Raw genomic sequence first — 26,127 nt, 5'->3', positions numbered from 1 at the left:
AGGCATCGGGTGGGGAGGGAGCCGCGATGGAAGAGGCCCAGGACCTGCATGTCCTCGACAGTGTGGGAGGGGGTGTTGAAATGTTGGACCATAGGGCGATGGGGTTGATTGGTGCGGGTGTCCTGGAGATGTTCCCTCAAGTGCTGTGACTAGACTCTGCGAGGAGTCTCCAGTCTCCCCAATGTAGAGGAGACCCCATCGGGAGCAATGGATACAAGAAATGATATTGTTGGATGCACAGGTGAAAGCTTTCCAACTGCTGTGGCCTGGATTCGATTTCCGAGCAGGAAAGAAAATTTCAGTAGAGCCATCAGAGCATATCTGCATCTCCCTGGTGGTCTAGTGGTTAGGATTCGGCGCTCTCACCCCCGCGCCCCGGGTTCGATTCCCGGTCAGGGAAGCAGTTTTCTTGGGGTTTATCGGATACACGCTCTTCTCAAATGCGCTGTACAGTTAATTATTGATCTTCGGAGTTCCTGGGTGCTGCAGTGTGTAGTGGCTCGTTGAAATAGTGTCCTGATTCAGATTTGCATGTATGTGTAGGGATGATTGCTTCTGTAGTTAAGTTCTTGGTTCGCGTGCGTTGTTTTCCTGTAGACGCTGTTTTGAATTTACCATTGACTGTTCGCTCTACTGTGACATCACGAAATGGCACTTTGCTGTTGATCTCCTCTTTTGTGAATTTTATGCCAGTAAGGATAATGTTGATGGTGTTGTAGGTTTCCTCTAATTTGTTTCATTTTTTGATGACAAAAGTGTCATCGTTGTAGCGGACTCAAACTTTGGGTTGGATCATTGGAAGAGCTGTTTGTTCGACTCTCTGCATTATTGCTTCTGCTAGGAATCCTGATGCTGGTGATTTCATGGGTATTTCGTTGATTTGTTTGTAGGGCTTGTTACTGAATATGAAGTGGGTGGTAAGGCACAGTTCCATGAGGTTGGCAGCGTTGTCGTTGCTGATGAATTTGAGGCTGTATTTGTGTCTTTGGTTGTTCGCGTAGTGTCTTCAGTTTTCTTTGGCCACGTTGATGTTAATGGATGTGAACAGGGCTGTTATATCAAAGGACATCATTATTCCATCCTATTCTATCTTAGTGTCTTTGGTGTTCAGGAATGTTTGGATGGAGTAAATGGAGTAGCGTGAATCTTCGACTTGGTGTTTTACTCTTCAGTGGAGGCCTTTGACTAGTCTGTATATTGGTGTTCCAAGTAGTGAAACTATGGCCTAAGGGGGGCTCCTGGTTTGAAGGGGAGGAGAACAACAACAAAGTGCCATTCCTGGATGTCACAGTAGAGCGAACAGTCAATGGGGAACTTCAAACTAGCATCTACGGAAAAACCAACACACCCAAACCAAGTACTTAACCACAGAAGCAATCATCCCAACATCCACAAATGAAGCTGCATCAGGACATTATTTCAACGAGCCACTACACACTGCAGCACAGAGAAACTGCGAAGAGCACAAGAGAAATACATATATAGTGTATTAAAGGAGAACGGGTACCGAATAAACCCAGTCCACCGATTTCTCATTGATGCTTCCAAGCTGACTCTCAAAAAGTCGGTTTGTCCCTCCATTCTTTCCTGTTTGTTTTTTGTGGGTTTGACTGAGTATTGGAGTTGGGAGGTTTTGCTGTGGTTGTACAGGACATTGGTTAGACCACTTTTGGAATATTGTGTGAAATTCTGGCCTCCCTCCTATCAGAAGCATATTATGAAATTTGAAAGGGTTCTGAAGCACCAATGGGTCCGCAGAGAGGAAGAGGCCCTTCTGTTCCCCTGAGTGTGGGAAGGCCTTCAGTGATTGCCCTGCCCTGCTGACGCACCAGTTGGTCCACACCAGGGAAGTCTGTTCTCTGGCCCCAAGTGGGAGATGGCCATCAGCAGTTCTTCCCACCTGCTGAGACACCAGTGGGTCAACACTGAGGAGAAGCCGTTCTTCTGCCCCGAGTGCAGGAAGGGCTTTGCTCTTTCTTCCGACCTGCTGGCCCATTGGTGGGTCCACATGGGGGAAAGGTCATTCAGTTGTACTAAGTGCAGGAAGGCCTTCATCAATTTCTCAGCCCTGCTGACTCACCAGTCAGTCCACACCGGGGAGAAACCGTTCTCTTGCCCGAGTGTGGGAAGGGCTTTACCCGCTCGTCCACACTGCTGAAGCACCAGCTGGTCCACATGGGGGGATGGTGGCTGGAGGGGGGGGAGGCCTTTCTGCTGCCCTGAGTGCGGGAAGTCCTTCAGCAATTCCTCTGCCCTGCTGAAGCACCAGTGTGTCCACACCGGGGAGATGCCCTCCAGCTGGCCCGAGTGTGTGAAGAGGATCATGTTTTCCTGCAACTTGCGGAAGCACCAGCGGGGGCACCAGCGCTCCCAGCAATCAGATCCTACCAGTGACGCTGCCTTTAGTCACCCTCAAGGACTGAACCTCCTGACAGTTCTGACAGTGGGTGCAGTGGGAGAGTAGGTGGGCTGTTTTTGTTTTCTGCTGGACTGCAATTGACTCCCCCACCCCCCACAACCACAACCCCATGGTGACTCAGGGTTAGCACTGCTGCCTCATGGCACCAGGAACCCAGGAATAATTCCACCCTTGGGGGTCTGTGTGCAATTTATGGAGCGTAGGAAAATGGATCTGAGTAGGTTACTCTTCGGAGAATCAGTGCAGATGTGTTGGGCTGAAGGACCTGTTTCCACACTGTAGGAGTTCAACCATCAAATGAGCTTTGGTTTCATTGAAAACTGCTGCTCATTGAGCCAGGGACTGCACATTGCCAAATGAAATGATCCAGAGAAACCTACGACTGCAAGACCATCGGAGCAGAAGTTAGGCCATTCGGCCCGTCAAATCGACTCTGCCATTCGTTAGTGACAAAAGTAGTGTATATGAGATTAGGTACAGAGTGCAAACAGGCCATTTGTCCGAACAAGTCCACACCGACCCTCCGAAGAGTAACCCATCCAGACCCATTTCCCTCTGACGAATATACCTAACCCTATGGGCAATTAAGCAATCGACATGACCTGAACATCTTTAGACTCTCGAAGAAAACAGGACCACCCAGAGAAAACCCACGCAGACACTGGGAGAATGTGCAAACTCCTCACAGACAGTCACCCAAGGCTGGAATCAAACCTGGGTCCCTGGCACTGTGAGGCTGCAGTGGTTACCACTGAGCAACTTCATGTTGCAACCCGAAGTAGGCAAGCAGGAGGATGAGAGAATACAGCAAGCCAGGCAGCACCAGGATGTGGCGTCGTCAACGTTTTGGGTATTAACCCTTCTTCAGGACTGAAACGTTGAGTTCTCTGTGAGAAACGAATTACGGGAATGTTGCTGGGGGTTGGAGGGTTTGAGCTATAGGGAATGGCTGAATAGGCTGGGACTGTTTTCACTGGAGCATCAGAGGCAGAGGAGTGACTTAATAGAGGTTACAAAATCATGAGGGGCATGGACAGGGTAATAGACAAGGTCTTTTCCCTGGGATGGGGGAGTCCAGAACTAGACGGCATAGGTTTATGGTGAGAGCCGAAATATATTAAAGGGACAACTTCTTCATGCAGAGGGTAGTACTTATATGAAATGTGCTGCCACAGGATTTGGGTCAGGTGTTGTCAAATGGGACTAGATAAGTTTAGGATGTCAGGTCAGCATGGACCAGTTGTACCAAAGGGTCTGTTTCCATTTTGTATGTGTCTCTGACTACTGGTCCTGATGTAAGTTTAAAATAGAGTCCAAGCAACTTTAAATACTTCAATCTTGTTGTGCTCACCTCCTGCCAAGTTTAAACATGCTGAGTTGGACAAAGTATCCCAACACTTCAACCAAACCCAGAGTTGAAGAAGTCAGAAGTCAGAACATCGAGGGGACCAAAACTGATCACAAAATTCCAGGTGCAGCCTCATCAACGTCCTGTATACCTACAACATAACTTGCCAACATCTCGACTCAATTCCCGAACTGATGAAGGCCAGTGTGCTGAAACCTTTCTTCACTGCCTTGTGTACCGATGTAATCATAGATATAGGACCTACTTTACACTGATCCACAATCCTGCTTCTGGGAGCACAGTGACTAATAGGGAAGGCAAAAGGGAGATTGGCCTTTAAATGGAGTATAAAAGTAGGGAGGTTATAGTGGAGGTTTTGATTGAATCAGTTCAATCAGCTGACAGTGGATCTGAATCACATGTAGATCAGACCAGTTTCGGACAGCAGGAAACCAGATACGTTCTTACAACAAACCACAACGATTTCATCAGTCGACTCTAAATTCCAGATTTATATTGAATTCAGATTCCACCTTCTGCCGTGGCAGGTTTTGAACCCAAGTCCCTAGAACACTACCTGGGTGAATAGTCTGGTGACAATAAAGTCGGCCATCGCCTCCCCTGAACACATTGGCTTATTCTGTTTAGAGGTAACAAAGGAGCAAGAGGTTTCAGCAGCTGCTAAGTTGTTGATATTACACAAGGGAACAGCAGCACTCTCAGTAATGGCACACACTGAAGTCTGTGTCCTGTATCAGAGGAAAGGGCTCGGGAACCAGAAGATGTAGGAACAGGAACATGCCATTCAGCCCCTTGAGCCTGCTTCTCCATTCAGTAGGATTCTGGGTGATCAGGCATTCCCCACATTCACTTTCCTGCCCTTTTCCTGCAACTGTTCATCCCCCAACTCTTCACGAATCTATCGATCCTAGTTTTAAAGTGACATGAAGGCTGTCAACAGAGTTACTGAGGTGGGGGTGGGGGGCGGGTGGACGGGGGCTCAGGTCGAACTTGGGGACTAAAACAATGGCTTCACACTTCACAATATTTAACTAAGGGAATGTTTATGGTTATCCAATGCTGGAAATTGGGCAGGCATTCAGATGAAATTATTGGTAAATTATGAATGAGAGAGGAGTCAGAGAGAAGTGGTGTTCAGGCACAGTTGGATATCATCAGTATAGATACCAACACCAGCAGCTACGGTTAAACAAATCAGAACGGAAGACGCGAAAAGCAGACCCTCCCAGAGGATAGAGTGATGTTGGAGAGGGTCAGTACTGTCATTAACCCTGATCAAGGTGGGAGTAGGCCACTCGGCACTTCGAGCCTGCTGCAATATTCAATAAGATCATGGCTGATCTGAATTCAACCTCAACTCTACATTCCAAACACATCCCCGACAATCTTTCATCCACTTGGTTATCAACAACCTATCTACCTCTGCCTTAAAGATTTTGAATCCACTGCCTTTTGAAGAAGACACACAACCCTCAGAAAAAAAAAAATCATCCTCATTTTTGTCTTCTACATTTAAAATATGACCCTGTACTTTCAGATATTAAGATAGGGACACAAGCTGCATTCAAATACTACCTGTGAACAGTTAATTATGTCAAAGTGCTTCACATGAACATACTGAGAATTCCTTTAAAAATCACAAGACCGGAGCACAGATTGGGACAGGTGACCAAAGACTTGGTCAAAGGGACAAATTTAGGGCAATCTTTTAAACAGGTTCAATTTCCCAAACATCAAAGGACAAAGACGTGAACAACAAACACAAAATAGCAAAGAATGGGAAACAACAGTGTAGTCATAATGTCACAGGATGAGTAATCCAGGGAACATGAGTTCAAATCCCACCACAGCAAGAGGTAAGATGTGAATAATTCAAATCATAAATGGGGAACACAAAGTAAGTCTCAGTATGGTATCGATGGCACTGACGTCAATTGTCCTAAAAACCCATGTTCATCAATGTCCTTTCAGGAGGGAAACTGCCATCCTTGCATGGTCTGACTTACATGTGACTCCAGACCCACAGCAACGTGGTTGACTCTTAAACTGCCCTCTGAATTGGCACAAGCAAGACACCTTGCACTTAGGGATGGATAACATACATCAACCTTGTGAAAGTGTCATAACAGAAATTGCTGGAGAAACTCAGCCAGTCTGGCAACACTGGTGGAGAGAGAGAGAAAGAAACAAAGACAATATCCTGGCTTGAGTCCAGAACAGTTGTGAAGAAGGGTCACAGCACTTGAAATGCTAACTCTGCTTCTCTCTCCACATGTGCTGCCAGTCCTATTGAGTTTCTCCAGCATTTGATGCATTTTTGTGTTTCAGATCTCCAGCATCTTCAGTTCTTCATTACACTGAATTAGGAAAGCTCAAATCCCATAAAAGGGTAGAGCAGAAGGACTGGAATTACTCAGTAAGTCTGGCATCAGCTATGGAGATAAAAACAGTTCGTCCTTCGGGTCATTGAATGATCTTACATCAGGGACAAACTTTTGGGGAAGCTGCAAGAATACAAGGCATTGGTGTAACTTCAACATCTGGGAGAACTCTCTCAGCCATGGGGGTCAGGCTGACTCAGCATTCTGGTCCTGTTCATTACCTGTTAAATTCTCCATTTGTTGTTCTTGTTATATTTCTACATGGTTGACACATTCCTATGTTTTAAAATGAAATTGCAAACAGACAAGAATTTTCCATGTAAGTAATCATACATTAGAGGGTTTGGAACGTGAATGTAACTTTTAAACAGGAAGTATTTATTCATGCATGGGGTGTGGGCATCGCTGGCAATGCCAGCATTTATACCCATCCTTAACCACCCTGTGGTTGGTTGGAAAAGTGCATGAATGTGTCTGAGATTGTCTTGAACAGCACAGCAATCTCAAAGATGGGTGTGCTCAGGTAGAAGTACCCTCCACTCCCACAGCCAAGTCTGCATTCACTTCAATTATAGATGCCATCTAAACCTCCCAGGACAAGGACAGCATGGGATGACAATCAGAATAAAGCTTCCTCTACTCTTAAATTTCAAGTGAAGCTACCTCAACACTGTCCCCAACAAACACTGCCAAGACAGAGACTGCATTGAGTTAGATACAGAGTAAAACTTCCTCTACACTTCCCCATTCATACAGTCCCAGGACAATGACAGCAGAGGGTTAAATAAACAGTAGAGCTTCTTATATTCTGACTGACATTTAGTACGTCCTACAACAATCCACAAGGAAAATTCAGAACTGTGACTGCAATCTGGTACTGAATTCACACATCCTAATGGGAATGACAGCAACAGAAAATCATGTCGTGACACACAGATAAAACACACACAATGTACAGCAAAACTAGACTGTTATTGGGATCAAAGACATTTAAATGACAGGAGACATAGTCCCTGCAGTGATCCGAATGTGAGCTGAACAAATTTCACACTTGAACAATATTCTCTGGGAATGCAATGTCCACCTCACCGCTGTCTATTCAGTTCCTCTGCTCTCGTTCAGGGCTGAGTTGCGGATGACCACATTGTGGCGTGGGGGTCAAGAGGTTGGACAGTTAAGGTCAACTTGGATTGAGTCCATCCTTTTTCATGCCAGTGAGGTCGAGGGTCGCTCATTTACTCAACTTATAATCGGGGACAAGGGGATGTCAGGCTGGGCTTCTATCAGTTTGAGTTTAGAAGAAACAGTTGATCCGATGGAGCTGTATAACATCTGGAGAGGACTTAATGTAAATGTAATGTCAACTCAATTCTAGCCAGAGACTAGTCTCTCATTTAAGATAGGAGAGTTTTGTTTTTTCTCTCAAATGTTCTCTAGTGTTTTAAATTCACTTTTTAAGATAGCAGCATGTGGTGGTGTCACGGTGGTTAGCACTGCTGCCTCACGGCATCAGTGACCTGAGTTTGATCCTACTTTCGGGCCGACTGTCTGTGTAGAGTTTACACATTCTCCCCTTGTGTCTGCGTGGGCTTCCTCTGGTGCTCTGGCCTCGTTCCACAGTCCAAAGGATGTGCAGATGAGGGTGGATTGACCATGGGAGATGCAGGGTTACAGGGATTGGGTAACGAACTGGGTCTGGGTGGGACGGTCACTCAATGTTGACTCGATGGCCTGAATGACCGAATGAGGTGGACATTGCATTCCCAGAGAATATTGTTCAAGTGTGAAATTTGTTCAGCTCACATTCGGATCACTGCAGGGACTATGTCTCCTGTCATTTAAATGCCTTTGATCCCAATAACAGTCTAATTTTGTTGTACATTGTGTGTGTTTTATCTGTGTGTCACGACATGATTTTCTGTTGCTGTCATTCCCATTAGGAATTGGCCAAAGCAATCAATAGTATGCACTTGCTTTATGGTTACCAACATCAAATTACATTCATGGTTTTGGTTATTTAATCTCTTACATTATCGTATTCAACCAACTACAGCATTTAGAAACTTGCTTAATTACAATATTCAATATCTGCAGAGTACTTTTTCTTTTTGTCACGACCATTATCTTGAACTCTGACGTGTGACCTCTCATTGCTGTCAAAGTTCCTTATTTATCCCGACATTGTCATGGTTTTACTTTGTCGAATGTCTTCCTGGCTTTTGCAGTTAAGACCCTATATTCTGCCCTTGTCAACATTTTCCCTTACAATTCTGTACTAAGGATTTCATGAAAAACCTCAGAGTGTGGTGAGACTGCGGAACTCACTACCATAGTGAATAGTTTGGGTGGAAGACACGACAACTAAGGGTAAGCAACCCAATACAAATGAATGTCACTGTCACTAGATTCACAACAGAGTGAAATTAAAACATGCAATGTCTCTCAATTTCTCAACTGTTCCTAACCAGACTTGATGAAGAACAGATCTTGCACCTCAACATTATAATTTAAACAAAAACCAACAATTATAAATATGGCAAATTTTCTAGGGCAAAGTTAAAGAAGATAATCTAATTAATAGCAATGATTCAAATCCTTTGATCAAGTCCCCTACCATCTCAAAGACTTAAACTTAAGTGGCAAATTAAGAAAGAATTTTTTTAAAACTTACCAATTCAAACAAACAGTTTCCAACAATGGATTGCCAAGCCTTTGTGCAATCCTTGGACCATTTACTGTTTCACAGACACGGAACTGTAAATCTAATTTAAAAGTCACTGTTGAATGTGAACAGACATCCCAACATATTGAGCCATTTTTTACAGGCTGGGACTCATTCCCAGAAAGAGCCAACAATTCTTTAACTGCACAGTAGAATCTAGGGAGAACAGCTCCTGGGCTCAACAAGCAGCAACGCCCAATGGAAGCAGTTGGCGGCGGGGCTGGGCGGGGCAAGGGCATAAAACAAAAAAACCCACTGACTCTCCCACAGCACACACACTGTCAGAATGCACAGGGGCTCAGTCCTGGGAATGACCCACAGCAGTTTCGTGAAGTGAACCACACTTGATGAACAGATCTTGCGCACCAGTATGAGAATTTAAACAAAAACAAACAATTATGAATCCGGCAAATTTACGAGGGTAAAGTTAAACAAGATAATCCAGTTAATAGCAATGATTTAATCCCTTTGATCAAGTCCTCCACCATCTCATAGATAGAAACTTAAGGGGTAAATTAAGGAAGAGAATTTTTAAAATTATCAATTCAAGCAAACAGTTTCCATCAATGGATTGCCAAGCCGTTGGGCAATCCTTCGATGATGCGTTGTTCACAGGCACATAACCGTGAATTTAATTTCTAAGTCACTGCTGAATGCGAATGGACACCCTGAAGTATTCAGCTATTTCTTACAGACTAGAGCTCGTTCCCAGACAGAGTCAATAATTATTTAACTGGACAGAAAAATGCTAGAGAGAACAACTGCTGGTATCAATGAGCAGCAGCGCCCACTGGAAGCAAAGTTGCAGGGGTGGGGGAGCACGTCAGCATAAAACAAAAAAAAACGACCGACTCTCCCATTATAAGCACTGTCAGAATGTGCAGGGGTTCAGTCCTCTCAGTGACCCACAGCAGTTTCACCAGCAGAATCAGATTGTTGGGAGCACTGGTGTGCCCGCTGGCGCTTCTGCAAGGTGCAGAATGATGAGAACCTCCACTTCCACTCGGGGCAGGTGAACGGCCTCTCCCCGGTATGGCCCCACCTGTGCCTCAGCAGGTGGGAGGAATTGCTGAAGGCCTTCCCGCACTCTGGGCAGGAGAAGGGCCTCTCCCCCATATGGACCCGAAGGTGGGATGCCTGGGTAAAGCCCTTCCCGCACTTGAGGCAGGAGAACGGGCTCTCCCCGGTGTGGACCTGCTGGTGCCTCAGCAGGGCAGAGGTATCATTGAAGGAGTTCCCGTACTTGGAGCAGCTGAATATATAATATATGGACCCGGCGGTGGATCAGTCGGACGGAGGAATAGCTGAAGGCCTTCCTGCATTCGGGGCAGGAGAATGGCCTCTCGCCTGTGTGGACCCCCTGGTGCCTCTGCAGTACCGAGGAATTGCTGAAGGTCTTCCCGCACTCAGAGCAGGAGAACAGTCTCACCCCGGTGTGACTGCGCCCATGAGTCTCCAGGTCAGATGGGAAATGGAAGCCTTTCCCACAGTCGCCACATTTTCATGGTTTCTCCACGGGACGGGATTCCTTGGGTTTCTCCATGACCGAAGCTTCAGCTGCACACAAACGCGTGTACAGCACCTCCCTGCCGTGAATTCCATTTCCCAGTCTGTATAACTTTTACTGGCTCCACAATCAGAGTGCTGCAATAGTCGGGTCTCTCTTCCACTCTCACTGATGCTGAAAACGTACTGAAAGAGGAACCAAAAAGCTTGGTTCCTTCTCACAGAATCATAGTCGAAAATTGTTACAGTCCCGATGGATTCAGTGACTGCCAGACATTGACGTGAAATTGAGGACTGCAAATGCTCGAGAGTCAGAGTCAAAGCACAGCAGATCAGGCAGCATTTGAGGAGCAGCAGAGTCAATGTTTCAGGCAAAGCTCTTCATCGATTGATATTGAAACGTCCGTCTTCAGATCTTCAAATAATCTGTAAAAAGAGATTACAAAAGTCATTACTGTCAGTCCAGGTTAGAAATTCCAAACAAGCCATTCTACTTTCTGCAGAACATTCTTTTCTTTCCCCACAAAATTGAAAGCACCATCCCACCCCTTCTCACCCATCTATTCTCACACCGCTCAAACTAATCCTCCCGACGGTACTGATTCAGGATCTTACAGAGACCGAAAAATGAAAACATCAAGATAGACACCTCTGAATTTTGGATACCTCCACCCTGAAAATTAGTATCTCTCACGACATCTGGGAGTGAGTAAGTCTGATTTTGGGAAGCAAAAAAAAAAGTGTCTATTCAGGCTGAACCTTCAATGCAGCCTCTTGAGAAACAACCAGACACGAAATGGTTAACATCTGGGGAGGTGGAAGTGGGGAGATGGAGGAAATGTGATATCAAGGCATTGGCACCGACACCAGACAGAAACTGAACACACAGGCGTGGCAAACATTACAGGCAAGACAGAGTCATGGAGATACACAGCACAGAGGCAGGTCCTTCAGTCCAACTCATCCGTGCCGACCAGATAGCCTAATGTAATCTTGTCTCATTTACCAGCACTTGGCCATATCCCTCTGAACTCTTCTATTCTTATACCCATCCAGATGCCATTTAAATGTTATAATTGGACCTATATCCATCACTTCCTCTGGCAGATCATTCCTTACACTTGCCTGCCTCACCTCAAATATGTTATCCTCCTGTTCTGGACTTCTCCCATCCCAGGGAAATGACCTTGTCTATTTATCCTATCCATGCCTCGCATGACTCTTGAAACGTCTGTAAGATCACCCCTCAGCCTCTGGTATACCGGGGAAAACAGCAATGCACTGTGTTTACTTTTAGCTTCACACTCACTGCACCTTACTCCCGTATAAAACATTGTTTCCCTCCCCCACACTGTCCATAGGAAAAACCAAGAGTGCTGAGACTCTGGAGTTGGGGGAATGCCACGTAGAATTCCTGCAATGTGGAAACATGCCATTCAGCCTAACAAGTCCACACCGACCATCCAATGCGTAACCTATGTGGACATATTCCCCTAGCCCATTCCACTACACTTACTGCACACTATGGGCCCATTTAGTATGGCCACTTCTCCCGAAACTGCACACCTTTAGATGTTGGGAGGAAACCAGAGCACTAGGAGGAAACCCAGCAGACACGGCAGGGAGAATGAGCAAAATCCACACAGGCAGTCGCCCCAAGGCTGGAATCGAAAGCGGATCACTGGCACTGTAAGGCAGCAGTGTGAACCACTGATCCAACGTGCTGCCCATCTGTGCAGACAGAGGTGGGGGCTGGGAACTTTGTTAATTGTACCACACAGTGGATTGTTGAGTAAGGTTACATCTCACGGGATCCAGGGAGAGCTAACCAACTGGGCACAAAATTTAGAAGCGCGTTGTTGGAGATGCTGGAATCCTTCCTGAAAACAACAAATGCTGGAGATCACAGTGGGTCAGGCAGCGCTGTGCTACTCTATGATTGGATGGTGTGGATGTGGAGATGATGCTTCCACTTGGAGAAGGGTTGAGGATGCCAAGTCATTGAGGGCATTTAAGACAGAGATAGGTTCTTGATTAGTAAGGGGTCAAGGGTTATGAGGAGAGGGCAACAGAATGGGATAGAGAAACATATCAGCCATGATCGACTGGTGGAGCAGACTCGATGGGCCAAATGGCCTCATCCTGCTCCTGTGTATTATGGTCTTAAAGCTGGGCAGATGACTTAAGGGGTTCTCACAAAGTATTTCAGAATCCTGAAGAGGAGTTGTTGGACTCTAAAATTTAATTCTGCTTTCTCTCCACAGATGCTTCCAGTCCTGCTGAGTTTTTCCCGTGTTCTCAGTTTTGTTTCAGATTTCCAGCATCCACAGTTCTTTGTCTTATTTATCAAATTCATTTCTTGCCCTTCCCAAGTGTCTGGAACTTCATCTCCCTGATCTACAAACTGTTCACTTACCCTAGAAATGACCACTACCTCCTTATCAAAGTAGATCCCTTTGTTGCAAAATGATTGTTCAATTCTGTGACCAAAATTATTGCATTCGTAATTACTTACACCAGGGACTCACAATATCTCAGGCAAGAACACAGCTAGATTGTTTCAGACAGTACATTTATGTGATTTGATGCAATTCCCTCTTTCCGACTTTACCAGCGTGTTGCAGGGAATGGAGTGTTTGAATTAAGAAGAAGCTGGGACATTTTTCCAATGGAGCGGAGGAAGTTGACAGATAACTTTAGAGATTTTTTAAATCAGGAGGGGTATAGATAATGTGTCATTTCCAGGAGGCTCAGAATATTTTATTGCTCCAAAAGGTGTAAAAGGGGGTCCACGTTTCAACAGAAATCGAGCAGAGCTGAGAACAGACAACATTTAACTCTGTGGGAACAGGGAGATCAGAGGACAGAGAAATCAGGACCTGAAATCCGAGCTAAAGCCAGACTACCATGTTATCAGTGATTTGATTAGTAGTGCCCACCCTCTACCTTTACTGAGCTTCTCACTCGACTTGAATGCCAAGTATCCCTTCGATATTCCGGATCCAATCCTTGTCATTCTGAAGCCACATCTCTGTAAGGAGTCTCAGATCATAATTATTGTCTTCAACGTGTGCAGTCAATTAATTTTCTTTTGTTACAATGCAGCACCGATTCACAAACTGAGATTTTAGTTTTATTTTTTGTGATTAGAATCCAGTTTGGTTGCTCGTACATTTATTCTCCTTGTCCCTTTCTATCATTCTCTGGTGTTTGGTTTCCACATCACTACATTGCTCACTGGCCTTGATTTGGATTGGCTGTGGAAAATTGCCCAGTGTCCAGGGATGTGCAGGTTAGGTGGGTTAGCCATGGGAAACGCAGGGTTATCGTTTCAAAGTAATAGAAGGACGAGGCCATTTGGACCATCGACCCTGCTCCGCCATTCATTAAAATCATGGCGGATCTATCAATCGTCTCAGATCCTCCTAATTGCATTATCTCAAATACCCTTAATTCCCTTACCATGCAGAAAACCCATCCAAACGTGTCTTAATGAATCTGCCTCTACTACTTCCTTGAGCACAATATTCCATTAATTTACCATTAACCGCATAGGTCCTGCCCTGAGTTGCCTCATCAAAATGCAACAGCTGATATTTATCTAAATTAAACTCCATCCACTACTCCTTGGCCCATCGGCTCATCTGATCAATTATAATTTATATTAAACTTTCTTTCCTACCTTATTCCCTAAAAGCTGAAAATCTCCTTCCCACACTCTCGCCCTCCATTCTCACATTGTTGAATCTAATCACGGATGTCCTCATCCTGAAGGGTTTGGTTCATGTTGATTAACAGGCCCACATTCAAGGGGGATCTAACTGAAACGTACAGAACATTGAACGGCCTGGACAGAGTGGACACTGGGAAGATGTTTTCACTGGGAGGAGAGACTAATACCCATGGGCATAGCCTTAGCATAAAGGGAGAATGGAGATTAGGAGAAATTTCTTGAACCAGAGAGTGGTGAATCTATGGAATTCATTGTCACAGAAAACTGTGGAGGCCAGGTCACTGAGTATGTTTAACATTGAGATAGAGATGTACAGCACAGAAACAGACTGTTTGGTCCAACTTGTCCACGCCGACCAACTATCCCAACCCAATCTTGTCCCACCTGACAGCACACGGCCCCATATCCCTCCAAACCCTTCCTATTCATACACCTACCCAACTGCCTTTTAAATGTTGCAATCGTACTAGCCTTCAACACTTCCTCTGGCAGTTCATTCAATAAACATACCATCCTCTGCATGAAAAAGGTGCCCCTTAGATCTCTTTTGTATCTTTCCCCTCTAACGCGAAACCCATGCCCTCTCGTTCTGGACTCACTCACCCCAGGGAAAAGACTTTGTCTATTAATCCTATCTATGCCCCTCATGATTTTATACACGTACAGTTACGACGTTTAAAAGACATTTGAATAAGTACTTGAATATGAAAGGTTGGAAGGTTTATGGGCTAAACACTGGTAGGTGCGACGAGTTTAGTTTGAGAACATACTCAGCATGGACTAGTTGGATAAAGGGTCTGTTCAGTGCTGTCTGACTCTGTGACTGATCTGTACTAGTCTTAAAACCATTTTCTTACCTCCCCCCATAAGCATCTACTTCTTTGTTGTTCAAAACTCAGATTAAATTAGCCTTGAATATGTTCAATGACCCCACTTCTGAACTCAATTCCTCTTCGTAATATATCATTTGCCTTGCTCATTGCCTGCTGCATCTGCCCAACAACTGGCATTGACTGGTGTGGAGGGACTCTGAGACCCATTAGTACATCCATACATCATTCCTGATGAAGGGCTTGTGCCCGAAACGTTCCCTGTCCTGCTCCTCAGATGCTACCTGACCTGTTGTGCTTTTCCAGTGCCATATTTTTCGACTTTCACCTCTAGTCCTCACTTTCTCCATATTCCAATATATCACCATTTATACAATGCACTGCTCTTTTTTTTAAACAACAAAGGCTATGATTTCACATTGCGGCACTGCACTTGCCACGTGTTTGTCAATTGAGACACAGACCTGGACCAACTTCGGGAAGAGGCAAAAGACTGAGTTCTGAACAAAAACCGTGGCGCACTCAAAACGCCGGCTCTGTTTACCTTTCCACAGATGCTGCTCGACCCGTTGGCTTTCTGAAGTATTCGCTGTGTTTGTTCTGCACAAATGCTGCTTTCCATTAAAGAACTTCAATCCCTGTCCTCTGGTAACTGACCCAAGTCAGTGGCAAGAGGTTCTTCTGATCATTAACCTGCCCATTCACACCACGTCTTCTCCCATCATTGCCAACAGCCCCTGGAAATCTCCAGTTAACCTTCTTTGCTCCAAAGAGAACATTCACAAACTTGGGAATGTCTCCACAAAATGAATATTGCTCACCCCTGGACATGATGCAAGTGTTACAATGGGGCAGAGGTTTTGGCAAAATATTGTCAGTTAGCAGGTAGAAAAATGTTCAGGAAGTAAAACACAAATCCCAGTCTCCAGCTTTGTGAATCTTTAGAAACTCTTTGGGAAGTGGAATTGGAGGAGAACTGACGGACTGAGCAGAGACAGTCCAGACACCGTCCCCTTGTTTAAGAGGCTGATTGACTCTGATATTCTCGGGACATGAACTGACCCGAGACATTGAAAGAATTCTCTGCACATCAGGAATTCAAACCCATTCTCGGCTCGGAGCCAATGAGAAAATTCGGGAAGAGGCAAAACACTGAAAGGCTCGGAGTGCGATGGTCCCGGTGTCGGAGAGCTCGTTCCTCGTGACATGGATGTGCCTGCAGATGGTGGGATCAGACTGTCCCCATGTCTCCATAATGAATGTCCAAGGTTCTATTATGGAAAAGTAAAACTGATAGAAGACAATGGTAATTTTGGGCGGGGCAGGTTGAATTATGAATCGATTAGTAGGTTCCTCAAAGACACTGTGCAGCCACTGCTCGGATTTGTCTCTGTGGAGCAATTGGTCAGCACGTTCAGCTATTAATCGAAAGGTTGGTGTGTCGAGACCACCCAGGGACGGAGTGTTTCTTGATCTCGCTCCTACCGCTTTCTTGGCTGCGAAAGTGCACCTTTTTAATGGATTCAGGAAAATGTTTCCCAAACATTCTTCTCCACTTCTCCACAAATCTTCTCCACTGAGGAAGCACAAAGGGGTTTCTGAATTGATTGAATTTCTAACGTAAAGGACTGCGGATGCTGAGAATCCGAGACAGAAAGCGAAACTGCTGGAAAAAATCAGCAGGTTTGGCTGTACCTGGATGAGGGAAAAAACGAGTTCTGAAATGTTGTCTCTGATTCTCTTTCCACAGATGCTGCCTGACCTTCTGAGTTGCTCGTGCAATTTCTGTTTTTGTTTTTAACTGAACATCCATTTCATCTTTCGGGATGAAACACCCAGAATCGCCATTTGCAGATATTTAACCCTTTCGAAACCTGTGAAGTGATTGGATTCAAACAAACTCTGCAATGATTCACTCTTTTTCAGTTCCACAGGCAGAGAGACCTGGGAAATGAAGCTGTCAGTGTGGTTCTGTATTGGTGGGCCGAGTGGTGAATGCGATGGACAGGAAATCCGTTGCGGTTTCCCCACGCAGGTGTGAACCCTGCCGACGACAGTTGAGAAACGTCGTCAAAAAGAAAGAGAGATTGCTCCACGGTTTTTTTAAAGATGTAAATCAGTGGAGGGATTGAAGTATTTCAATCACATTGGGACTGGTCGGGAACCTGTAGCCCACTGCCTGTCAGGGTGGAACAAGCAGATACCCACAGAGCTGCTATTGAGGCGATGAGCCAAGAGTTTGGAAATGACATCGAACAGTGAGGGGCGTGAAGTCGTGATCGAAATGAAGCAGGCACCTTAGGACAAAGGTGTTTTATTTGCCAGTGAAAGATACTGCTTCACAAAGTTGGGACTATGGAAGGGAAGCAGTGATGGTGATTATCTTTGGCTGTTCACCTTGTGAATGTTCCCAATGCTGCGCATGTCCGTGTTAACGTCAGAACTCTGCAGCATGGCGGCGTCAGGTACGCACAGTGCCAGGGGCGCAATGGATGACGCATCTGACTCCACCTACCTGTTTGAAATGCAGCTCACAGCTTCTTCACACATCCCAATTAATCTTTCTCATTGTCCTGAAGCCGGCATACGGTGTGAATTCCTAATCTGCAGGAACGAGATTCCTTTCACTGTCTCGCGTCAGTAAGTGTCCCTGAGAACATCAGAGTCCCGTCACAGCGCTGTCAGAGGAGGGGAAGCTGAAAGAGACCCACACGCTGCTCACGGGCACATTTCACTTTCCCCAACACACCGCCCCAAAGACTGCGGCTCTTGGGAGTGGAAAGGGAACAAACACCAAAACCCAGTCTCACTTTTGTAAATCTTCAGGAAATAAGAAAACTGTTCATCCCTTCGGGTCTTCCATCCTGGGCAGACAGCGTTGATTTTAAATGGCTGTCCAGTCAGTGCCGATTCGTTTTGGCTGAAAAAATCTTCCTTATCTCATCCCAGCATTTCTTGTCACAGAGACCTGTGCGGCAGAGTTCATGTATATATTTCCTTGTATGGTATTTTGTAAATAACATTCATTTGCTGGTTGTTTGTATCGGGTATTTCAGGTTCATTAGCCGCTGTTTAAGTGAGTTGGTCGGCTTGTGGGCTACCATGATGCTGAGGGGTTTGAGTTGTCTGGATATTATTTCCCAGATGTCTTTAATGTAATGTGGCTCGGGTTTCTGCAGACACTGTGTCTGCTTGTGTCATTTTGTGGATGTGAAATCGGCACATTGGGTTTATTGGGTACGCAAAAGTGAGGACTGCAGAGGCTGGAAACCAGAGTTTAGATCAGAGTGATGCTGGAAAAGCACAGCAGGTCAGACAGCTTCCGAGGAGCAGGAAAATCGACGTTTCGGGCAAAAGCCTTTCATCAGGAATAGAGGCAGGACTCTTCCAGGCGTGGTGAGATAAATTGGAGGGTGCTGGGCCTAAGGTAGCAAAGAGTACAATCGGTGAATGGGGGTGGTGACAGAGGTGACAGGTCAGAGAGGAGGGTGAAGCGGAAAGCTGGGAAGGGAGATTGGCAGGTCGGACTGGTCCTGAGGACAGCGCTCAGCTGGAAGGTTGTAACTGAGGTAAGGTGGGGGGAGGGGAAATGAGGAAACTGGTGAAGTCCACATTGATGTCCTGGGGTTGAATGTATCCAAGGCAGAAGTTGGGGCGTTCTTCCTCCAGGCATCGGGTGGGGAGGGAGCGGCGATGGAGGAGGCCCAGGTCCTGCAAGTGCCTGGCAGAGTGGGAAGGGGTGTTGAAATGTTGGGCCACAGGACAATGGGGTTGATTTTTGCGGGTGTCCTGGAGATGTTCCCTCACGCGCTGTGACTTAATTCTGCGAGGAGGCTCCAGTCTCCCCAATGTAGAGGAGACCGCATCGGGAGCACTGGATACACGAAAGGACTTTGGTGGAAGCCTTCGAACTTCTGTGACCCGGGTTCGATTTCCGGGCAGGGAAGCAATTTTCAGTAGAGTTGTCAGACTTCACGCATGTCTCCCTGGTGGTCTAGTGGTTAGGATTCGGCGCTTTCACCGCTGCGGCCTGGGTTCGATTCCCGGTCAGGGAAGCAATTTTCAGTGTGTTTTTGGCGACCCATTCTCCTTGAATGCGCTGTACTGTTACTTATTGGTCTTCGTAGTCACTGGGTGTTGCAGCGTGTAGTGGTTCGTTGAAATAGTGCCCTCGTTCCGATTTGTTTGTATGTGTAGGGATGATTACTTCTGTAGCTAAGTAATTGGTTCGCGTGTGGTGTTTTCCTGTAGAGGCTGTTTTGAATTTATCATTGATTGTTCGCTCTCCTGTGACATCTAGAAATGGCACTTTGTTGTTGTTCTCCTCTTTTGTGAACTTTATGCCAGTAAGGACATTGTTGATGGTGTTGTAGGTTTCCTCTAATTTGTTTCATTTTTTGATGACAGACGTGTTTCATGGGCATTTCGTTGATTTGTTTGTAGGGCTTGTTACTGAATATGAAGTGGGTGGTAAGGCACAGTTCCACGAGTTGACAGTGTTATCTTTGCTGCTGAAGTTGGTTCTGTGTTTTTGTCTTTAGTTCTTCGAGTAGTGTCTTCAGTTTTCTTTGGTCACGTTGATGTTAATGGATGTGAACAGGGCTGTTATGTCAAAGGACAATATTATTCCATCCTCTTCTATCTTCGTGTCTTTGGTGTTCGGGAATTCTTGGATGGAGTAAATGGAGTGGCATGAATCTTCGACTTGATGTTTTAGTCCTCAGTGGCGGCCTTTGTCTAGTCTGTATATTGGTGCTCCAAGTAGTGAGACTATGGCCTGAGGGGGGCTCCCGGTTTGAAAAAGAGGAGAACAACAATAAACTGCCATTCTTAGATGTCACAGTAGAGAGAACAGTCAATGGAGAACTTCAAGCTAGCATCTACAGAAAAACAACACACACAAACCAAATACTTAACTACAAAAGCAATCATCCCAACACCCACAAACGAAGCTGCATCAGGACATTATTTCAACGAGCCACGACACAAAAAGCACAGAGAAACTACGAAGAGCACAAGAGGAATACGTATATAGTGTATTTATGGAGAACGCGTCCCCAATAAACCCATTCCGCCGATTTCTCATTGAAGCTTCCAAGCTGACACTCAAAAATTCGGTTCTGAAGCACCAATGGGTCCACAGAGGGGAAGCGGCCCTTCTACTGCCCTGAGTGTGGGAAGGCCTTCAGTGATTCCTCTGCCCTGCTGACACACCAATTGGTCCACACGAGGGAAGGCTGTTCTCCGGCCCCAAGTGCGAGATGGCCTTCAGCAGGTCTTCCCACCTGCTGAGACAACAGTGGGTCCACACTGAGAGGCCGTTCTTTTGCCCCGAGTGCAGGAGGGGCATTGCTCTTTCCTCCGACCTACTGGCCCATTGATGGGTCCACACGGTGGAGAGGTCGTTCAGTTGTCCTGTGTGCAGGAAGGCCTACAGCAATTCCTCTGCCCTGCTGAGGCACCAGTCCATCCACACCGGGGAGAATCCGTTCTCCTGCCCCGAATGTGGGAAAGTCTTTACCTGCTCCTCCACACTGCTGAATCACCAGCTGCACCACACGGGGGTGTTGGGGGGTGGGGGACAGTGGCGAAGGGGGGGAGGCCATTCTGCTGCGCTAAGTGCGGGAAGGCCTTCAGCAATTCCTCCGCCCGACTGAATCACCAATGTGCCCACACCGGGGAGATGCCCTCCAGCTGGCCCGAGTGTGGGAAGAGGTTCATGTTTTCCTACAACTTGCGGAAGCACCAGCGGGGGCACCAGCGCTCCCAGCAATCAGATCCTACCATTGATGCTGCCTTCGGTCACCTCCCAGGACTGAACCTCCTGCCAGTTCTGACAGTGGGTGCAGTGGGAGAGTTGGTGGGCTGTTTTTGTTTTCTGCTGGACTGCAATTGCCTCCCCTACACCCCACAATCACAACCCCATGGTGGCTCAGAGTTAGCACTGCTGCCTCATGGCACCAGGAACCCAGGAATAATTCCACCCTTGGGGCTCTTTGTGCAATTTATGGAGGGTAGAAAATAGATCTGAGTGGGTTAGTCTTCGGAAGATCAGTGCAGATGTGTTCGGCTGAAGGACCTGTTTCCACATTGTGGGAGTTCTCTGATTCTATGAGCTTTGCCTTCAGTGGACACTGCTGCTCATTGAGCCCGGGACTGCACATTGCCAATGAAATGATCCAGAGAAACCTAAGACCGCTAGACCATCGGAGCAGAAGTTAGTCCATTCTACTCTGCCATTCGTTAGTAACAAAAGTATTGGATGAGATCAGATACAGTGCAGATACAGGCCATTCGTGCCAACAAGTCCACACCGACCTCCCGAAGAGTACCCCATCCAGACCCATTTCCCTCTGACTAATGTACCTACCGCTATGGGCAATTAAGCATGGCCAATCCACATGACCTGAACATCTTTGGATGATGGAAGAAAACAGGACCACTCAGACAAAACTCACGCAGACATTGGGAGAAAGTGCAAATTCCTCACAGACAGCCACCCAAGGCTGGAATCAAACCTGGGTCCCTGGCGCTGTGAGGCTGCCGTGGTAAACACTGAGCCACTACATATTGCAACCCGAAGTAGGCAAGTAGGAGGTTGGGAGAATACAGCAAGCCAGGCAGCACCAGGATGTGGAGTAGTCAGCGTTTTGGGTATTAACCCTTCTTCAGGACTGAAACGTTGACTTCTCCATGAGAAACGATTTACGGGAATGTTGCTGGGGGATTGGAGGGTTTGAGCTACAGGGAGAGGCTGAATAGCGTGGGGCTGTTTTCACTGGAGCATCGGAGGCAGAGAAGGGACCTAATAGCGGTTATAAAATCATGAGGGGCATGGACAGTGTAATAGACAATGTCTTTTCATTGGGGTGGGGGAGTCCAGAACTAGAGGGCATAAGTTTAGGGTCAGAGGCGAAATATATTAAAGGGACAACTTCTTCATGCAGAGGGTGGTACATATATGAAATGAGCTGCCAGAGTATATAGGTCAGGTGCTGTCAAATAGGAGTAGATTAATATCGGATATCAGGTCAGCATGGACAAGTTGGACCGAAGGGTCTGTTTCCATGCTGTACGTGTCTCTGACTACTGGTCCTGATGTAACTTGAAAATAGAGTCCATAAACTTTGAATAGTTCAATCTTGTTGAGCTCACCTCCTGAAAAGTTTCAGATGAATCCCTCTGAGAGATACTGTTTAAACATGCTGAGTTGGAAAAAGTATCCCATCAAGTTCAACACAAACCCAGTGTTGAAGAAGTCAGAAGTCAGAACACCAAGGGGACCAAAACTGATCACAATGTTCCAGGTGCAGCATCATCAACGTCCTGTATATCTACAACATAACTTGCCAACATCTGTACTCAATTCCCTAACTGATGAATGCCAGTGTGCTGAAACCTTTCTTCGCTGCCTTGTGTACTGATGTAATCAGAGATATAGGACCTACTTTAAACTGATCCACAATCCAGCTGCTGGGAGCACAGAAGCAGAGTAGTGCTGCATGAGTGTGCTGGGTAGATAACCCAGAGGTCGATGGGTACAAATCATGTGATGCTATTGCCCAATGTCTCTGTAAGCTGCTTTCATATGCAAAGGTTCTCTGCTCTGTATGTTTCCTTTGCATCTGCTTCCCAAAGCTTCTTCAGTGGAGGCGTGGCCGCTGGAGCCCAGGAGTTCAACAACCCCCCGGAGCTGGGGGTGCGTAAGGCTGGAAGCTGGATTTGCTCAAGGCTTGTATTTTTAACTCATTTAAATGGTACCTACTGTATGGGACTAAGGTTTACATTAAAAACGGAGGATCATATCAGAGTGTTTATATTTAGCAGTGGTAGTTGGTAAAATGCTCTCAGAGGAGCACTTTCTATGATGCTGCATTTCTTGCCTTCTGCCCTTTCCCCATTTCTTCTCTCCCATCTTGATTTTATATTTTTTTGGTCAAATTTAATTTCATATTAATCAGACTTGCGATTCACTGTGTGCTATTAATTTGCTTGTTCGAATATTCTAAGTCAAAATTAATGCTGTCATTTAATTTCTGATGTCAGAGTTTGACACTGAATGTGCTGGTGTGAATACCAGTAAGTTGTGAAAATAAATCAAGAACTTGTGGTTTTTAACAAAAAAGAGCAGTTCACTGATATTCATGACATCGTCTCATTTGGGTGTGATGATTCAAATCTGACCAACAAACCGTTTCATGCAGTCATCCAATTGAATTTTAAAAATCTTTAATTTAATTAAAGAAAATAACTCTGGCAGGCTAAGATTTATGCAATCTATTTATAAGATTATGTCCATTGCTCGCAATATGGTCTCAACCACATTGGGAAATCTGGATGCCAACTAGCGGAACATTTCAGGGAACAACTCTGGGACTCTAAATCTAAACGACACACCACCCTGTGGCGGAACACTTTAACTCCCCCTCCCATTCCACCAAGGACATGCAAGTCCTGGGCCTCCTCCACTGCCAAATTCTTGCTACCCAACACTTGTAGGAAAACACCTCAGCTTCGGCTTTAGGACCCTCCAACCACATGGTATCAATGCAGTTTTCATCAGTTTCCTTATTTCCTCTCCCCCACCTTGTCCCAGATCCAACCTTCCAATTCGACACCAACCTCTTGACCTGTCATACCTGTCCACCTTGCTTCTCACCTATTTACTCCACCCTCATCTCTGACCTATCACCATCAATCCCTACCTCCATCGACCAATTGCACTCCCAGCTGCCTTCCCTCCAGCCCCACTTCCTTCCCATTTGTCTCTCAGCCCCCTTGGGCCACCTTTTATTCCTGATGAAAAGCTTATGCTCTAAACCAAGACTGTGATGAAGCAACATCCTCAACAAATAGGAAATAGCTCCCAAGTCAGATTTCATCCCCTCTTCTGTTTCCCAGTTCTTTCAGAAATAAGGAATGTCTTTTTCTTCCACTAGAAAGTGGTCTTCCACTTTGCGCTGTCTGAAGTGTTATGCCATACCACTACTTCAGACACCTTTTAAGAATCCTTTCAACCTGTTTTTCTAACAATTGTGGAGGTGACCAAAAGTAAACATTTCACTCCTCCTCAATGTCCCATTTCTCCTCCTATGAGCCATTTTGTCATGTTGTCTATGTTACAAGCAGCCGAGTGCACTTGGTTCCTGAATTGAAATTTGGCCATTGAAGTGAACAGGATTAATATTTATCGATGGCTAGCTGTGTTTGCACTAACTGTAATTATCCACCAATACGATGTCTTTTGTTCCACCAAAACTGGAAACAATGATCTGTGTTTATATTGCAGTCGGATGCAGAAAATCATCCCAGCGATCTTCACGTTATTATAGTTTACTGAGGCCATAACAGCATTGCGTGGCAGTTTGATGTGACGAAAACCTGGATGGCAATCTCTAGATTATGTTGTAAAAATATCGGTATCATGTTTTTCACACCCCGCGGTCACCTACTGAACCAACCGGCTGTGTTTAAATGCAGCGATGAACAGTCTGCGTTTGACTTCTCACATTGCGGGGAGCTGAGCATTTACCCAAACAATGGGCACACCACCTCCCTGACACAGTGTTCACAAATCAAACTGACAGCAAAGATTCACGTGTGATCGAAAGTTTCCGCAAAGAAGATTTGACACGACCGAGAAACGGAAAGAACATACTCCTTTCTTGATTTGAAATGTAAGAAGTTGATTGCAGTGAGCCTGACGTGATTTGAACACGCAACCTTCTGATCTGGAGTCAGACACGCTACCGTTGCGCCACAAGCTCACGGTGACTGATAACCGCTATTCATGCTTAAGGGAAGTGATTGCACTACAATGATTTTATGTTCAAATCTGTTCTGTTTCTCCCCTTCTCTTCCAAGTGTTGGGCTTGTATTTCAATTTGCAGAAGTTGAGATGCTCTGGATGCTGTGATCCTGGGCAAACACAGGCTGGAGGACCTTCGGCTCAGAAAGATGCAGCTGGAAACCGGGCTGCAGACACGTTGGGGGGAAAAGGGGAAAGTTAACTGGACACTCTATTCTGGGAGATGGTCATTTCTCTACAGACAAAGCCTTCTGACTGGGTCAGTGGACAGGGTCAGGAGGTGTCAGCACAGGTCAGACAGATAAAGGGGATCTGAGAGAGGTCTGCACGAGCGAGGAGCTAACTGGCTACGTGGTGGGAGTAAGAACAATGTTGGGGAGGGGGCAGTGGTGGTCAGGGAGAGAATAGTGGCAGGGATTGTCACCATTCTCTGCAGTTGGTAGCAGAAGACCAGATTGCATCAGTGTCTGCCTGGCGCCGGGATTTGGGAACCGGTGTGCTCAGGGCTGGAGAAATGGAAAAGGGAAGTTGCAGCAGGCGTGGTCTAACAATGTCAGGAGGAGAGAACCTCTGCTGAAGGCTCATGACAAATCAGAGCTTCAAATGTCTAGGTGGCATGGTGGCTCTATGGTTAGCACCACTGCCTCACAGTACCACGGACTTGGGTTCAATTTCACTCTTATGAGGCTCTCTGTGTGAACTTTGGCATGTTCTCACCTTTGTGTCTGCGTGGGTGAACTCTGGGTGCTCCAGTTTCCGCCGAGAGTCTAACCATCTGAAGTTAAGGGTGGATTGGCCATGCTGAAGGGTCCTGGGATCTGCAACCTAGGGTGGGGAAAGTGGGTGGTTGGTAGGTCAGTCTGAATTTTATGGGCCGAATGGCCCATAGGGATTATATGAATCTACCGTCTTAGCCATGTGTCTATTGAGAAACAATTGCCCCCAAGTTTGCTGTTGATGGAGTGGGTTCCAGTTCATGGAACACTGACACTATTCCTGGATAAGGTGGGATTTGTGCTGTCACTTTCCCAACCCACTGTCCCCATGCATTCTCTCTCTCCTCACAGTCTGTACTCACCAGATCTCTCTGCCCAGCCATTCTCTCTCTCCCCCTCATTTTCGGCCCCCCATTCTCTGTCCCCAAGTCTTTCTCCTCCCCTCCACTCTCTGTCCCCTGTCCATTTTCTCTCTCTCTCTCCCCCTACCCTTTGCTCCCCTATCCATTCTCTCTGCCTCTCTTCTCCCCCAGCCTCTGCGCCCCTGTCCATTCCGCTCCCCGCTCCCGCCCGCCAGCCCACCATCCTTTCTCGTACCTCGAGCCCTCTTTGATTGCTGTATCAAGCCCTTCTCGGGAAAGAG

At 46.2% G+C, this 26,127-nt stretch overlaps 1 long non-coding RNA gene and 3 other non-coding genes across 4 annotated transcripts in view; 2 read left to right on the top strand and 2 right to left on the bottom strand.

Moving 5' to 3' along the window:
* The first annotated feature begins 328 nt into the window (after positions 1-328).
* On the top strand, positions 329-400 carry trnae-cuc (transfer RNA glutamic acid (anticodon CUC)). The gene has a single exon. It is a non-coding gene; the product is annotated as a tRNA-Glu (tRNA).
* Positions 401-10,168: 9,768 nt separating this feature from the next.
* The window catches only part of LOC140460377 (uncharacterized), a 16,153-nt gene continuing 194 nt past the window's right edge, over positions 10,169-26,127 (bottom strand). The window contains exons 1-3 of the long non-coding RNA XR_011954041.1: positions 26,082-26,127; positions 25,486-25,593; positions 10,169-10,823 (exon numbers count right to left, since the gene is read on the bottom strand). The exon at positions 26,082-26,127 is cut by the window's right edge and continues 194 nt beyond it. This is a non-coding gene — a long non-coding RNA (uncharacterized lncRNA). The remainder of the gene's footprint in view (positions 10,824-25,485; positions 25,594-26,081) is intronic.
* Positions 18,944-19,015, top strand: trnae-uuc (transfer RNA glutamic acid (anticodon UUC)). The gene has a single exon. It is a non-coding gene; the product is annotated as a tRNA-Glu (tRNA).
* trnaw-cca (transfer RNA tryptophan (anticodon CCA)) lies at positions 24,656-24,727 on the bottom strand. The gene has a single exon. It is a non-coding gene; the product is annotated as a tRNA-Trp (tRNA).

The sequence above is a fragment of the Chiloscyllium punctatum genome, chromosome 36 (genome assembly GCF_047496795.1).
Source record: "Chiloscyllium punctatum isolate Juve2018m chromosome 36, sChiPun1.3, whole genome shotgun sequence".
Lineage (NCBI taxonomy): Eukaryota > Metazoa > Chordata > Chondrichthyes > Orectolobiformes > Hemiscylliidae > Chiloscyllium > Chiloscyllium punctatum.
The sequence above is the reverse complement of the archived record's forward strand: the minus strand, read 5'-3'. Positions and strand labels throughout refer to the sequence as shown.